The sequence below is a fragment of the Jaculus jaculus genome, chromosome 3 (assembly GCF_020740685.1).
Source record: "Jaculus jaculus isolate mJacJac1 chromosome 3, mJacJac1.mat.Y.cur, whole genome shotgun sequence".
NCBI classification, from domain to species: domain Eukaryota; kingdom Metazoa; phylum Chordata; class Mammalia; order Rodentia; family Dipodidae; genus Jaculus; species Jaculus jaculus.
Genome location: NC_059104.1, coordinates 5,302,375 through 5,316,305, shown reverse-complemented (window position 1 = coordinate 5,316,305; position 13,931 = coordinate 5,302,375). Strand labels below are relative to the sequence as shown.

At 42.0% G+C, this 13,931-nt stretch overlaps 1 protein-coding gene across 2 annotated transcripts in view; it reads right to left on the bottom strand.

The window, feature by feature from the left end:
* Nalf1 (NALCN channel auxiliary factor 1) overlaps window positions 1–13,931 on the bottom strand; it is a 564,025-nt gene that overhangs the window by 215,250 nt on the left and 334,844 nt on the right. The gene's annotated exons all lie outside the window — the stretch shown is intronic.

The following is a 13,931-nucleotide window of genomic DNA, read 5'->3' as shown; positions in this document are numbered from 1 at the left end:
GCAAAATTTAACAATCATTTATTATTATAGAGTTTCCTGAAATGGAGTCATGATATCTCATTTATCTCTTGATAAGCATCCTAAACTCAACCAGTCCTTTGAAATGATAGAAAATGCTTTTGACTATTGATTTTAGGAGAAATGTTAAGGATTCTTTCATTTTAACAACTTAAAGGAAGACTTAGTTTCATGGTAAAATGTTTTAGTCACAATTTTTAAAACATTAATATAAAAATAAATTAAAAAACCAGACATGATGACTCATGCCTATAATTTCAGCATGCTGGGGGCTGAGATAGGAGGAGGATCACAAGTTCAAGTCCTCTTTGGGATACAGAGTATATTCAGGTCACTCTGAGTTAGAGTAAGACCTTGCTTAAGGAAAAAAAAATACAAAAACAAACACCCATAAATCAAATATTAAAAATCAAAACCAATAGTAACTCCATGTTGACATAATGATTCAAGTTGTTATTAAATACAAAGTACAAAATGTCATGATGATCTATATTCTCTATTTAAATATATACTATACAGAAATAACTTTTGTGTTCATGTACATAAGCAAAATAGTAATATAATACAGCTTAAAATGAGTTTAACTTAATTTATATGAAAGAGATTGCTTTCTACTGGTTTAAATTTTGAAAGGCTATATAAAATTTTGGCCAAATAGAAAATCGTTAAAATGTAATCAGGAAAATGGTAGTCTAAATTTAAGTATTAACACCTGTTTGTGAGATTAAAAATAACATTTGGAAGTAAATCCACATGTAACAAAACTTTCTCTCTCTACTAATTTTGTTGTCTTTATGTTTAGCTATTAGAAGTTTGGGGATGCATTTGCAGAAAAGTATGTCTATGAAGGTATTCTTGGCCAGTCTGTATTAAATACTGAAATACATATGAGCTGCTCAGTAGCCATGTTTAAAATAAATATTTGTAAGAGATTTTTATGATGAAGTTCATTAGAAAGGGCCCTGGAAAATACTGAGATAATGATATTTAATTTGTTTGCAAAGGCCCTTATTTTAATGTGCTTAGCATAATTTGAGCTTCTGGTAATATATTTAAATTTGCAGCTTCCGATTTTATTAGTGACATGAGGCATTTCATTTTTAGTATTCATAATAACCACCCCTGGTGATTTTTCTTTATCGTTTTCATTTCTGTAATTATATTCTTCAAGTTTCCTTGCATATAATTTACTACTTTGATATGTCACAGATAAAAATTGATTTTTAAATTAGGATTTGCTTCACTCATAAACTACCCACCAAGCTCTCTAAGAAAATAATATAAATTATTATTTTATTACGTTGATAACAAAGGAACTTTTACTTGGCACTTTCAACTAATTGAGTGTCATAACCAAGTCATAATATTTTGTGCAACTGCAACAATTTGCAAAGAGTTTGATTATTTAGAAAGCAAACTAGCCTAGTGGGACAATCTGTAAGCTGTCTCATCACTCCTTGGCTGACCTAGAGGACTGAAGTGTTTGAACTTGATGTGACAAATTTCTACTGACTACAAATAAATTCAGGAGAGGTTGTCTTAGATTCTAGATGGGAAGCACCAGGAGGAAGTGTGAACCCAGAGAGACAGACTTGACTGCAATTTTTTTAGGCTCGAATATACCTAAGCACTTGGGAGACAGAGGTAGGAGGATTGCTGTGAGTTCAAGGCCATCCTGAGATGACATAATGAATTCCAGGTCAGCCTGGGTGACCTCAAAAAAAAAAAAAAAAAAAAGCAGATCTGTTAAAAAAAATTAAAAGAAAACCTAACTTAAGGCATAGAAGAAATCTGAATTATTATTATACATGACCAATATCTTTCCTCCTGGCTATGGCTTCAACAGAACTTTAGATTGACTGTCACTGAGTATCAATACAGGCTTTCCTCACATTTCACAAACTCATTTGCTTTATCTCTAAATCAAAGATGAGGTATTTATATCATTCTTTTGCAAAATAAGGAATTGCTTTGAGAAATGTATTTCTTTAGTGTTTTCTTTGGGGAATTTCCGAATGTTTGTGACACATACAAAAAAACTATTACCCTGAGTGATCTACTATACAGCTTCAGAAATTATTAATCTCTGGTCAGTCTGACTTCATTAATTCCTACAAACAGACTTTAAAAACTTGTTATTAATTGATCATAGATACAATGGAAAATTCAAGACAAAAGCAAAACTCCTAGTACAGGAGAACATTGTGTGAGTCTTATTTCTAGTCTCCTATAAGAGATATTTTGCCTAGCCACATAACCATAGCAACCTACCAAAACCTAAAATGTGATATATGTCCACTCAAGAGCTATCAGATTCCACCAGGCTTACAAGCATGTGTGTGTGTGCGTGTGTGTGCGTGTGCATGTGTGTGTCACAGGCTGTTGAACCACCTGCCTAGCCTCCTGTATTCTCCACCACAGGCGGGGCACAGAGCTAGAGTGTGTGTGTGTGTGTGTGTGTGTGTGTGTGTGTGTGCGCGTGTGCATGTGTGTGTCACAGGCTGTTGAACCACCTGCCTAGCCTCCTGTATTCTCCACCACAGGCGGGGCACAGAGCTAGAGTGTGTGTGTGTGTGTGTGTGCGTGTGCATGTGTGTGTCACAGGCTGTTGAACCACCTGCCTAGCCTCCTGTATTCTCCACCACAGGCGGGGCACAGAGCTAGAGTGTGTGTGTGTGTGTGTGCGTGTGCATGTGTGTGTCACAGGCTGTTGAACCACCTGCCTAGCCTCCTGTATTCTCCACCACAGGCGGGGCACAGAGCTAGGGCTCCAGCTGAAGGGCAGCTCTCTATGCTGCACCCCTCCTCTCTGCAGTTTGTTTTCTCGTTCTCACATGTGCATGTGCTGTGGTCTGTGTGCTTATGCGTAGGCATGTTCACAGGTGTGTGGGCACGTGCATGTGGGAGATAAAGGTTGAGTGCTCCTAACTTATGTTTTGGTACAGGGTCTAACAGACCATGGTGGTCACTGATTAGGCTACACCACCAGCCAGTAAGCCCAGGGACCCTCCCGTCTCTGCAAACCCAGCAGTGGTATTCTAGACCTGTGACCCTGTGCCCAGAATTACATGTGAGTATCAGGGATTGAACTACGGCTCCCCCGGCCTCATTTCATCACAGCTCTTAAACTACTAATCCATCCCTGCTCTCTTAAGTTTTACTATTTTTTCTGTTCGGTCTGAGCCAGTAGCTGAGAGCTTTGAAGGACATCCATTGGCTATGGAATTTGTGACTTGGACGAAGACTGAAATCATGGCAGGTGCAGAATCTGATGCCCAATTCTAGTGCACTGATATTAAGAAATATTTCAACTCTCACACTCTTTTTTTTTAAGATATTTTATTTTATTTATTCATTTGACAGAGAAAGAGAGAGAGAGAGAGAGAGAATGTGTGCACCAGGGCCTCCAGCCACTGCAAACAAACTCCACACACTTGTGCCTCTTTGTGCATCTGGCTAATGTGGGTCCTGGGGAATCGAACCTGGGTTCTTTGGCTTTGCAGGCAAATGTCTTAACCACTAAGTCATCCCTCCAGCCCTCAGCTTTTACACTCTTACAGGTGGAATAAATTGTGTACTGGCCAGATATGGAGGCATTGCTTGGATGGTCTTATTCTTCAAGTTAAGGTCTGAAAACAATTCCAGCTGTGAAAGCAACATAAATGGATTCGTGAATGTCTGACTTCATCTGTTAAATACCCCTGCTTTGAGATGCTAATGTCAATTCGTCATGTAGTTCCAGTTTATTTTTTACAATAAATTTTGAACCTGGAAAAAAATGTCTTTACTACTTTGTGAGTTTTATATCAATGCAAGTTATATGATAGTCGATCTTTTCAGAGTGGGTATTTTGCACACTGCCCCATTCCCCTGTGGATCAGATAAGCACCAAGTTGCCTTTCACGCAGGACTTCTCAGTGTGAACTCCTGGCTGTGGTGTGCACTGGCCAGCAGGTGTTAACTGTGCCCTTGCCAGCTGGGCCACTCACACTTGAGCTGTCTTAGTATGCGCTACTACAGTGAAAGTTGTTCAAACCACTCATGTGTGGTTGTTTGTACAGACTTAGGTTCTAGTTGCCCTGGGATACAATGTCCAAGATTACACTTGCAAGGTCATGCGGTAAGCCTGTGGTTGAGTTTAAAAGGAAGGGTGAAAGTGCTCTCCAGAAGGGCAGTTTTATTCCACATGACCCTCACAGCAATACACGTTCTTCACGCCTCTGCCAGCACTGTCATTGCTCTCCATTAAGGGCAATCCGATATCTGGGTAGCATCTTTCCCTGTCATTTCCAGTGGCTATTGATGAAGAGAACTTTTTAAAATCACTTTTAATTGGGATGGTCCCACTTAACCCATTTGTTACTTACTTTCAGGAATCTTTCTAAAAGTAGTTTAAAAATATTGACCATATCTGTATTTGGGACATTTTTTAATCACTAAAGGGAAGTGCAGGCAATTATTTTCATTAGCATTTTCTATTCTTATGTCCTAAATATTTTAGTGTTTTCACACATTTCTCATGATAAAGCAATAGGTTCCATGGAGATAATGTAAAAAAAAAAAAAAAACGCTAAAGAAAGAAGAACAGAAGGAGCAAGGAAAAATATCCAAATTCTCATTTTCCAGAAATAATTCCATAATTATATTAGCACACATATTTATTTTTACTAAATTAGAAACATTCTCCATATGGTACTTTGCTCACTGTTCTAAATGTCTATTATCTTCATACTTCTTATTCTACATTATTATTTTACACAGCAGCATAAGATTCTATTCCTTAGATTTGGTGTACTCTATAGAAGGAATACACTTTGTTACTATAACCAGGGCAGTGGCTGAGAAATGGAATGTAGAAGAAAATGTTTATAGGTGGTTCATCTAAGGACCAGATCTGAGTTGTGATTTGTCCTACTCAGCAACTGGGCCATCAATCAGTAAAGCCCACTTGCCTGAACTTTTGAAGCCAAGAATCTGACATCAAATGTCAGTCATGAAGGTCTTCCCAGTAGCCACAGTCCTTGATGTCACCAGAATTAATAATCTGCAATCTTCCTGAGATGTGATCTCTTTGTTACAGCCCTTGCCTGAGCTGCACCATCAGAAGGCTTTGCAGAGTCCAGCCATATTCAGGGGCATGTAAAAGGTAGCTCTCCCAGGGTTTGGTACTGAGGGTGTGAGGTTTGTTCATTTAAATAGAGGGGACCCCGTGGTTTCTGCTTACCTCACAAGCCTCTTCCAGTTATCTTCAGTTTGATCCTCTCCTTTAAACTGTGGCATGGGCTGGAGAGATGGCTTAGTGGTTAAGGCACTTACCTGCAAAGCCAAAGGATCTCAGTTTGATTCCCCAGGACCCACATAAGCCAGATGCACAAGGTGGCTCATGCATCTGGAGTTCATTTGAAGTGGCTGGAGGCCCTGGCATACCCATTCTCTCTCTCTGAATCTCTCTCTCACTCTTATTCTTGCTCTCCCTGTGTTGTTCTCTCTCTCAAATAAATAAATAAAAATACTAAAATACTAAAAACTGAAATAAAATGTGGCATGTTCTTAGCTCTAGCTTTTTCCTAGTTAGACATTCTGTTCTTTGCTGAGTGATATATTCAATTTGCCTCTTTTTCCCACACTTTATGTAATTGTACCCTTAGCTTTTGTCTTGGGATTGATATCAGTCTGTATCTACCACCCTTTTTCCAGGTGCTAATGGCAATGGTGGGATCTAATTGGCTTAAGAAAAAAGGAAGGAAGGAAAGAAGGAAGAAAGGGAGGGAGGGAGGGAGAAGGAAAGTAAAGAAAGAAGAAAGAAAGGAAGAAAGAAGGGAAGGGAAGGAAAATAGTTGAAGGGGAAGGAATAAAGAAAGAAAGTGAAAAGAAAGAATAGAAAAGAAAGGAAAAAAGAAATAAATAAGATAGAAAAAGGAGAAAGAAAAAAATGATCATATATTAAAGAGAAGGCTTAAGGTCAGTCTTCATCGTACCCTCTCTAGGACCTTGTGATTCAGGTGTTCCTGCTAAGGGCCTGGTGAAAGTTCAACCATCTGGTCTGTCTTTTAGGATGTAGAGTTTTATGGTACCATTGCCTTTTGGGTCCAGTTTTGTGTCCCTCACCCCCTCTCTTACCCTTCCCTCCCTCCCCACCCACGCTATTGTCTGGCCCTGGAGATGCTTGTTAGATATGTCAGCATCTTGGGTAGATTCAGATTAGGAGCTGTAGACGAGTGAAACTAGATAATATTTGATAATGTCTACCTGCTTCTAACCCTTTGCGGAAAAATCTAAACCTTAGGAATTTTACTCTCATAGAATATAAAGGGAAAATTGCTTGGCATTCTGACACTTTGGGCAATTTCACTGTGCCTTAGTGTTGGCTCTAGGAGGGGACAGATAAGGAAATTACATATATAAGTTTGGGATGATAATAACCAAGAAGGACTGTGTCCATCTTGTGGTCTATATATGTGGTACATATTATTTGCTTCTTCATTGTGTATTTATTTATTTGTTCTTTATTTTAGAGGGAGAGAATTGGCATCCCAGAGCCTCAGCCACTGAAATGGAACTCAAAATGGTTCCATCACCTACTGGGCATACACTTGCCTCACCTTTATGCATTTGGCTTAAGTGGGACCTGGAGAGTTGAACATGGGCTCTTAGGTTTTGCAGGAAAGTGCCTTAAGCTCTCAGCCATCTCTCCAGCCCTCATCATATATTTTTAAGCACTTACTTCCTCAAATGACTTCATAAGAACATTTGAGAAACATGAAATGATCATCTCCTTACTGCCTACCAGGGGCTATCTTGGTTGATAAGGCATCTAGGAATAGATAATAGACCCATCTTTGTGTGTGGGAGCAGGCTATGGTTGATGTATTTGATGTAGGCATCATTCTGTGAAAGCTGAAGGGATAGGAACTGAGGAAGTCCTGCTCGGATGAGCCATCTCCAGTGCTGTGCATCTTCACACGGAGCAGCACACTGCAGTGAGCAGCTCACTGGGCTGCAGCGGGCAGGGAGAGCCCTGTGCCTATAGCAGGTGCTGTGTGAATCTGGGAAGGATGGCTTGGCTGGGAGATGTCCTGGTGACCCAGATGAAGGGCAACAGGCTGACCTCATTATTGATAGTGGAGGCATACAGAAAGACATAGATGAAAAAGAAAGAAGTGAAGTTGCAAACGGTTTATTTGGAAGGCAAAGCAATGAGAGAATGAAAAGGGACTGAGGACCTGCAATCAAAGCCCTGCTAATATATATAAAAAAATGCTCTAGAAGTTTGTGGATATGATGAAAAGCACCTTTGTGGACATTGGTAAAGATAAAGTTTATTTTGAATTTTTTGTGTCAATCTTGGAAATTGTGGAGGTCAAGACATCATCTTGCCCTGGATGTTAGGAGAAAAAGGAGTTAGAAATATGGGATATGGAGAAAAACAGTGTTTAATAATACTAACCAGCATTCACCCACCACTCAGTTTTTTGTTGGGAGCTATTCTTTGACCCTGAAGATCAGTGACGGTATTTTCCCAATAGTCTTATAAGAGAGATCTTAGTAACATTCTGTATTTATTGATAGTGAGTCAGAGTCACCCAATAGCTAAGCACCTGCCCTAGATGTCTCGTGGTCACCAAGCAGGGTGAGGGTATGTATGCTCGTAGGGTCACAAGCCCTCTGAATATACCCTCGCGCATCATGGCACACAAGCCAATTTTAGTGGCAGCAATTTTCATCATAAGAGTTGAGGGTTGAGAGGGGGCATTGCAAGGATGGTATAAGCAAAGGTAAATGCTTTGCAAACATGGCATTGCTAGGCTGTAGAGTTATCTTAGTGCTTAAGGCATTTGCCTACAAAGCCAAAGGACCCAGGTTCGATTCCCCAGGACCCATGTTAGTCAGATGCACAAGGGGGCACATGTGTCTAGAGTTCATTTTCAGTGGCTGGAGGCCTAGACATGCCCATTCTCTTTGTCTCCCTCTCCCTCTTTCTGTCAAATAAATAAATAACTAAAATATTTTTAAAAAAGAATATGGCATTGGTAGTGACATGCTTTCTACCTGTGTACCCCTGGAAACCAAGCTGAGTGGTTCCATTTCAATTGCAGCCTTGTGGAGAGCAATGGTAAAGGGTTGGTAGAGTGAGAAGTTGAACCTTATAGCTTGAATGTGAAACACCCCCCATACGCTCATGTGCCTGAGCACTTCTTTGGGAAAGTTGAACTTTTGACATCTAGAACCTTGCAGGAGGAGTTAGGTCAGTGGAGGGTGGGTCTTGCGGTTTTCTAGTTCAGACCCACTTTCTCTTCTCTCGTTGCTTCCTGATTGTGAATGCAGTGCAGTGAGCTGGCTTCCCATTCCTGCAACCATGCCCATCCCCAACATAGTGCAGGTGTCTCCTCAAACGTGCAAGCTAATAACAGACCCTTCCCTTCCTCCAGTTGCTTCTGGTCGGGTCATTGTCCATGAACACATATTGGAAGACGTGGTGAAAGCTGGAGGAATGGATATGAACGATGTGGAAAATGTCATCAGAATGAGTGGAAACAAGAAATTGCCCACCCTTGAGTCCCAGGGAATAAAAAGGGGCAGAAAGAAGTCATTTCTTCAGCCAGTGTTGAGGAAGGTGTGTTGGGGATGGAGAAGAGAATTGCCGATGGTGCTGGGAAGCCTGCGTTCTGAAGGCTGAGGTCTTTGTGCAGAGGGACACAGGGAGAGAAGTGTCAGGAGAGGAGCTGTGGGCCTCAGACAAAAAAGCAGAAGCAGTAAGTCTAGACTGTTTCCTAGACTAAGTCTCAGCTTGGGCATACTTAGGAGACTGAGTTTTCTATTTCAAGAAGGGAATAGAATAGGAAGGGCTCTAGTGCCGTGGGCTTCATAGGAATGCCTTGGGTGTATTCCCAGCCCCTGGGCCCTGAACTAGTTCAACATGGAGAAATGGCTGGAGCTGGGCGTTGGAAAGGAGCCCTATTTATTGCCAGCTTCATTAGCACCACTAATCGTTTTAAACAGATAATTTGCAAGGAGATGAAAGAATCCAAATTCATGCTGCCAATACTAAATATTTAACTAATGAAAAATATAGGTTCTGAATTGGCTGTGCAGATCTCAAATGATGAGTTAAATTTTAAATACTTTGTGCCCCGGAGACGATGGTCGCTACACTTCCTGATTTGCCAGATGGGGTGTGAGTCACCGCACAGGAAATAACACTAGGTTTCAAATTGTTTTGCTTACACAAAGGATGCGGACCTTCGGAAGCCAGTCACCCCTTGGATGCAGGGAAAAAAAAAATACCCAAGAGAGGCAAAAAGCTCTGCAGAGCAGACCCCAAACACTGAACGAAAGCCAGGTCAGCGCTCTGGGTAGGAAATCCAGGCGGCATGATTGTGCCAGTTTGCCAGCAAGAGGAAATGTCTGCTTCCAGGCCCAGGCTGCCGATGCCAGATGCAATGGCCAGAGGCAGGTCAAGGAGACGGCAGGGACTCTGCAGTGGGACGGTGGACAGGGGCTTTGATTTCTCACCCTGCTCCCCCTTCATTCCCTGTCCTCTGGAAGCACTTACGTGGGAGGAGATGAAGGTAAAAGTCTGCTCCTATAACTTGGTGCTCTGGTCCTGGGAGGGGGGCCATCCTCAGAACAAGCCTTCAAATGGAAGTCATGAGTGTCGGAACTGAGGGGGTAATACAGTGAGCTCCGGGCATCTTCATCTTCCCCACTGTCTCTATTCACACTTCTCTTACGTTGTACACTTGAGAAGATGTCCTTTGCCCAGAGAAAAGTACCTTCTGTATCTCCTCCGTTCTTGAATATTCTATGTACCTCCAATCACCTTAGACACAGTGACACGTCACTCCACCCAGCTCCCGGCTGTCCTCTCTTGCCCTCTTTAATGTATAGTGTGATCTCAATGCCCACCCAGTGTCCGAGGCCGAAGGCCAAACATAACTGTCCTTATGGTACTTACTTGGGACTTCTAGGTTGTGCTTACATTGGAAGCCTGTATCTTCTCCTGAAAGCTTTGGAACACCTGGAGCTGACACACCTGCCTTTCCACCTGCACCGGCCAAGCAGCAGCCTTCTGTCCAGGGAACACCTTGCTCGGGCTGCCAATTAACAACTGCTTTCATGGTTTCCAGGGTTGTTTGCCCATAGTTAAATTCATGTCACTGGTCACATGAGAGTTCTGCGTGCTTCATAATGCTCAGGTAGTGTCAATGAAAACCATAAATTGAAATGAAATAAGAATGTTTCCATAAGTGATTTTTGTTTCTATGAGCAATGTAATGCATTGCCTCTGTAGTTGAATGCTGAAATAGTAATGTTTGTTCAAAATAAAAAGGGACATCAGAGGTCTCAAAGGTTCTATATTTGAACACAACTTCTATTTTTTTTTTTTTTTTTTTTTTTGGACGTAGAGTCTCACTGTAGCTCAGGCTGACCTGGAATTCACAATGTAGTCTCAGGATGGCCTTGAACTCACAGCGATCCTCCTACCTCTGCCTCCTGAGTGCTGGGATCAAAGGCGTGCGCCACTACATACGGCTCAAGTTCTGCATTCTTAGAAGACATTATTTTCAGTGAAACTTAGGTTGGTACTGAAATTTAGTGGAGAATTCCAAGTTCCCATGAACTCCGTGCACGCAGCCATTCCTACTCAGGATGTCCCCGTGCGATGCTGACCCCTCTCTATCACCTTAGCCCAATATTGCAAGTCCGGGTTTTCTCCTGCTTAGTGAATTCTGACTTTTGACAACTGTAATGGCATGGCCGTTACTGCAGGGCCATGCCCAGTGGTTTCGCTGCCCTGAAAGCACATGGTGCTCAGCATGGTCAGCCCTTGTGCTCTTCTGTGCATCCTTTATTCCCTTGTTGTCTCCATAATTTCCCTTTTTTTTTTTATTCTTTTCAAGGTAGGGTTGCTTCAGCTCAGGCTGACCTGAAATTCACTATATAGTCTCAGGGAAGCCTCGAACTCACAGTGATCCTCCTACCTCTGCCTGCCAAGTGCTGGGACTAAAGGTTTGTGTCACCACCCCTAGCTTTTCCTTTTCCTTCTCTTCAGTCCTAGGAACAAGCACACACACACACACACACACACACACACACACACCTAAGGCTCTTCTATGTCTTTATGATTTGATAGCTCACTTCCTAGAGCTAATAATTTCCTTGCCTGGATGGACCAGTTTCCATGTCCATTCACCTATTAAAATTCATTTTGTTTCAATGTTTTTGTTCTTTTTTTTTTTTGTTTGTTTGAAGTAGGATCTTTCTCTAGCCCAGGCTGATGTGTGGAATTCATTATATAGTCTCAGGGTGGCCTATAACTTCACAGCAATCCTCCTGCCTCTTAGGGGATGGGACTAAAAGCTTGCACTGCCACACCAGGCTTTGGTTCCAAATTTTAAGAATTAAGAGTAAAGCTTCAGTAAGCATTAATAGATTGATTGCAATAAGAAAATAAGTTTTCAGCCCCATTTGGGTATATAGAAAGTTGTGCCAATGCTGGATCTCTGGCCTTACTTGTTCATCATTTTCCTTCTGAACGTTAAAGGTGAGCGTCAGTGGTCGTATAGCATGTGGCCGCCCAGACGTACGTACACCATGCAGTCTATGCTTATTGGCGGAGTTTTACCTTTGTGAAATAACCTCCTTTCTGGGGAAGTAAGAGCCCATTGCTAAAGAGGAGAAGGAGTACACTGAAGTCAATCATACTAGGTCTAAAAGAAGTGGTATCTTTGGTTCATTCCTGTGAGTAAACTATTTAAGGATTCCAATCAATATTTTCTGGTCCAGTTTTACTTGGAACGGCACCAACATGAAAATCCTTTCCATCATTTTGGATTCCAAATAAAACTTTACTTCTCAAGTCAGCGTGTAGTATTTGGTACAATCTTCGATCTTTCTTCATGTTTGAGATGCCCTATAGGTATGATTTCAGAAAAATGACAGAGAACCTTCCAGACTTTAATTCCACAGGAAGTCCATCTGGTGGTAAGTCTAACCTTATGCCAGATAGTATGAATATCATGCCAGAAATGATATCTAGAATCTCTGTAAATTCCCGGAGAGGGAGGTATCTATTGAAAAAGCTGAGAAGCCGGGCATGGTGGTGCATGCCTTTAATCCCAGCACTTGGGAGGCAGAGGTAGGAAGATCACTTTGAGTTTGAGGCTACCCTGAGACTACAGAGTGAATTCCAGGTCAGCCTGGGCTAAAGTAAGACCCTACCTTGAAAAACCAAAAAAAAAAAAAAAAAAAAGCTGGAATTTGACAGCATGAATATTTATATACTGTGCCCATAAAAAAAGCAGATTAGAACTGTTTCCCATCACCATGGAGAAGTTGGGTAAGCTGCCCTGTCATTATTTAACTCAGGAGTTATAATGGTAAAGTCTGGTGGCTTGTGTCCACGCAGTGCTAGTCTCGAAGGGAAGCTATGTGGAGAAAATCCCTCTTTAGATAGTATCTCTGAGGAGTGTTTTCACAGCCCAGCTTTCCTGCTGAAGTAGGATAAATACTGTCTTAAAGAAGCCGACATCCAGCAGATGGTCTGAAAACCACCCCAGAAAGCAAGGACACATTGACCACATTCACAGGTGATGAGTATCCAGAAGGCCTTTCAAACCTCCCTGCATATGAAATCCCTACCCTGCCGGTGAAGAGATCTGCAACTCATAACAGTTAAGTTATCGACTCAAGGTCATCCCACTAAAGCACTGAACCCAGAAACACTGGGGTGGCCAACTGTGAACAGAAGCCACTGAGATTTTCAGACATTCCAGCACTTCACCAGAAGAAAACACGACTGTCAAGATGTTTCAAGAGGACCTTTAAAATCTAGTATTACCAACGGTGAATGCAACTTTCGAGGCTAAGATAAGCTGAAAGCCTACACATGCTTGTTCCCCAGTCCCTACAACTTGCTGTTGAAGGCTGAGTGGCCAATTACAAGCAGAAGAAAACAGAAAGCTGAATCTCGCAGCAAATGTTCTAACGTTTGTTTGGGTTAAGAAGACCTCCCAGACAATCGCTTTCCAGGCGTCCTTCTGTGGCTGTGTTTATTGTTGGCAACCCCTGCGCACATTTCTTCTCCCACTGGTGCAAGCGAAGCCGGGAACACTCCTCACAAGCCGTCTCCACACGTAAACACAGATGTTGCCTCCACCTCCCCTATTTATAGCGTGCTGTGCAAACTGCATTGTCTGGCTGACAAACACTCTCTCCTTGTCTCAGGTCTTTCCCTCTGCCTTTCCTCTTCTGCTGCTTTCAAAAAGCAAACGGCAGAGAGAAAACAAACTCTCTGAGGAGGACATTAAATACTCCTATATTTCTTCATTTCAAAAACAAAAGACGGCTCCTTTGGGACAGGAGAGATGGTTCAGCAGTTCAAGGTGCTTGCTTGCAAAGCCTAACTGCTAGGGGCTCAATTACTCAGTACCCACCTAAAGCCAGACACAAAAAAATGGAGCTCCTTTTGCAGTGGCAAGAGACTCTAGCAACACATATTTTCTCTGTGGTTCTGTGTGCGTGTGCGTGTGTGTGTATGTGTGTACATAAAACATATTTTTAGTAATTTGCTCAGTGTTGATTTCTTCCTAGATATACTATTAGGAAAAGTAAAGAATGTTCAGAAAACCATTCAGTTTTGGATAACAAAATCAGATAAATATGTGACTAGCCCTCACATATGGCCTAATGAGCTGACACCACATGGAAGAGATGAAGAGCCTTTCCCGGGGCCTGAGGGGCTAACGCAAAGCTCCCTGCAGTGCGTGTCCTGGAGCTGCCTCCACTCAGCATTTGTAGTGGAAAAGAAGCCCCCAGAAATCCTTTCACACAGGGGGCACTGCCAGCCCAAACCAAGAGCAGGGCCCTAAAACCCAAAGCAGTGAGGAAAGATATCAAGTGACCAAGACAGG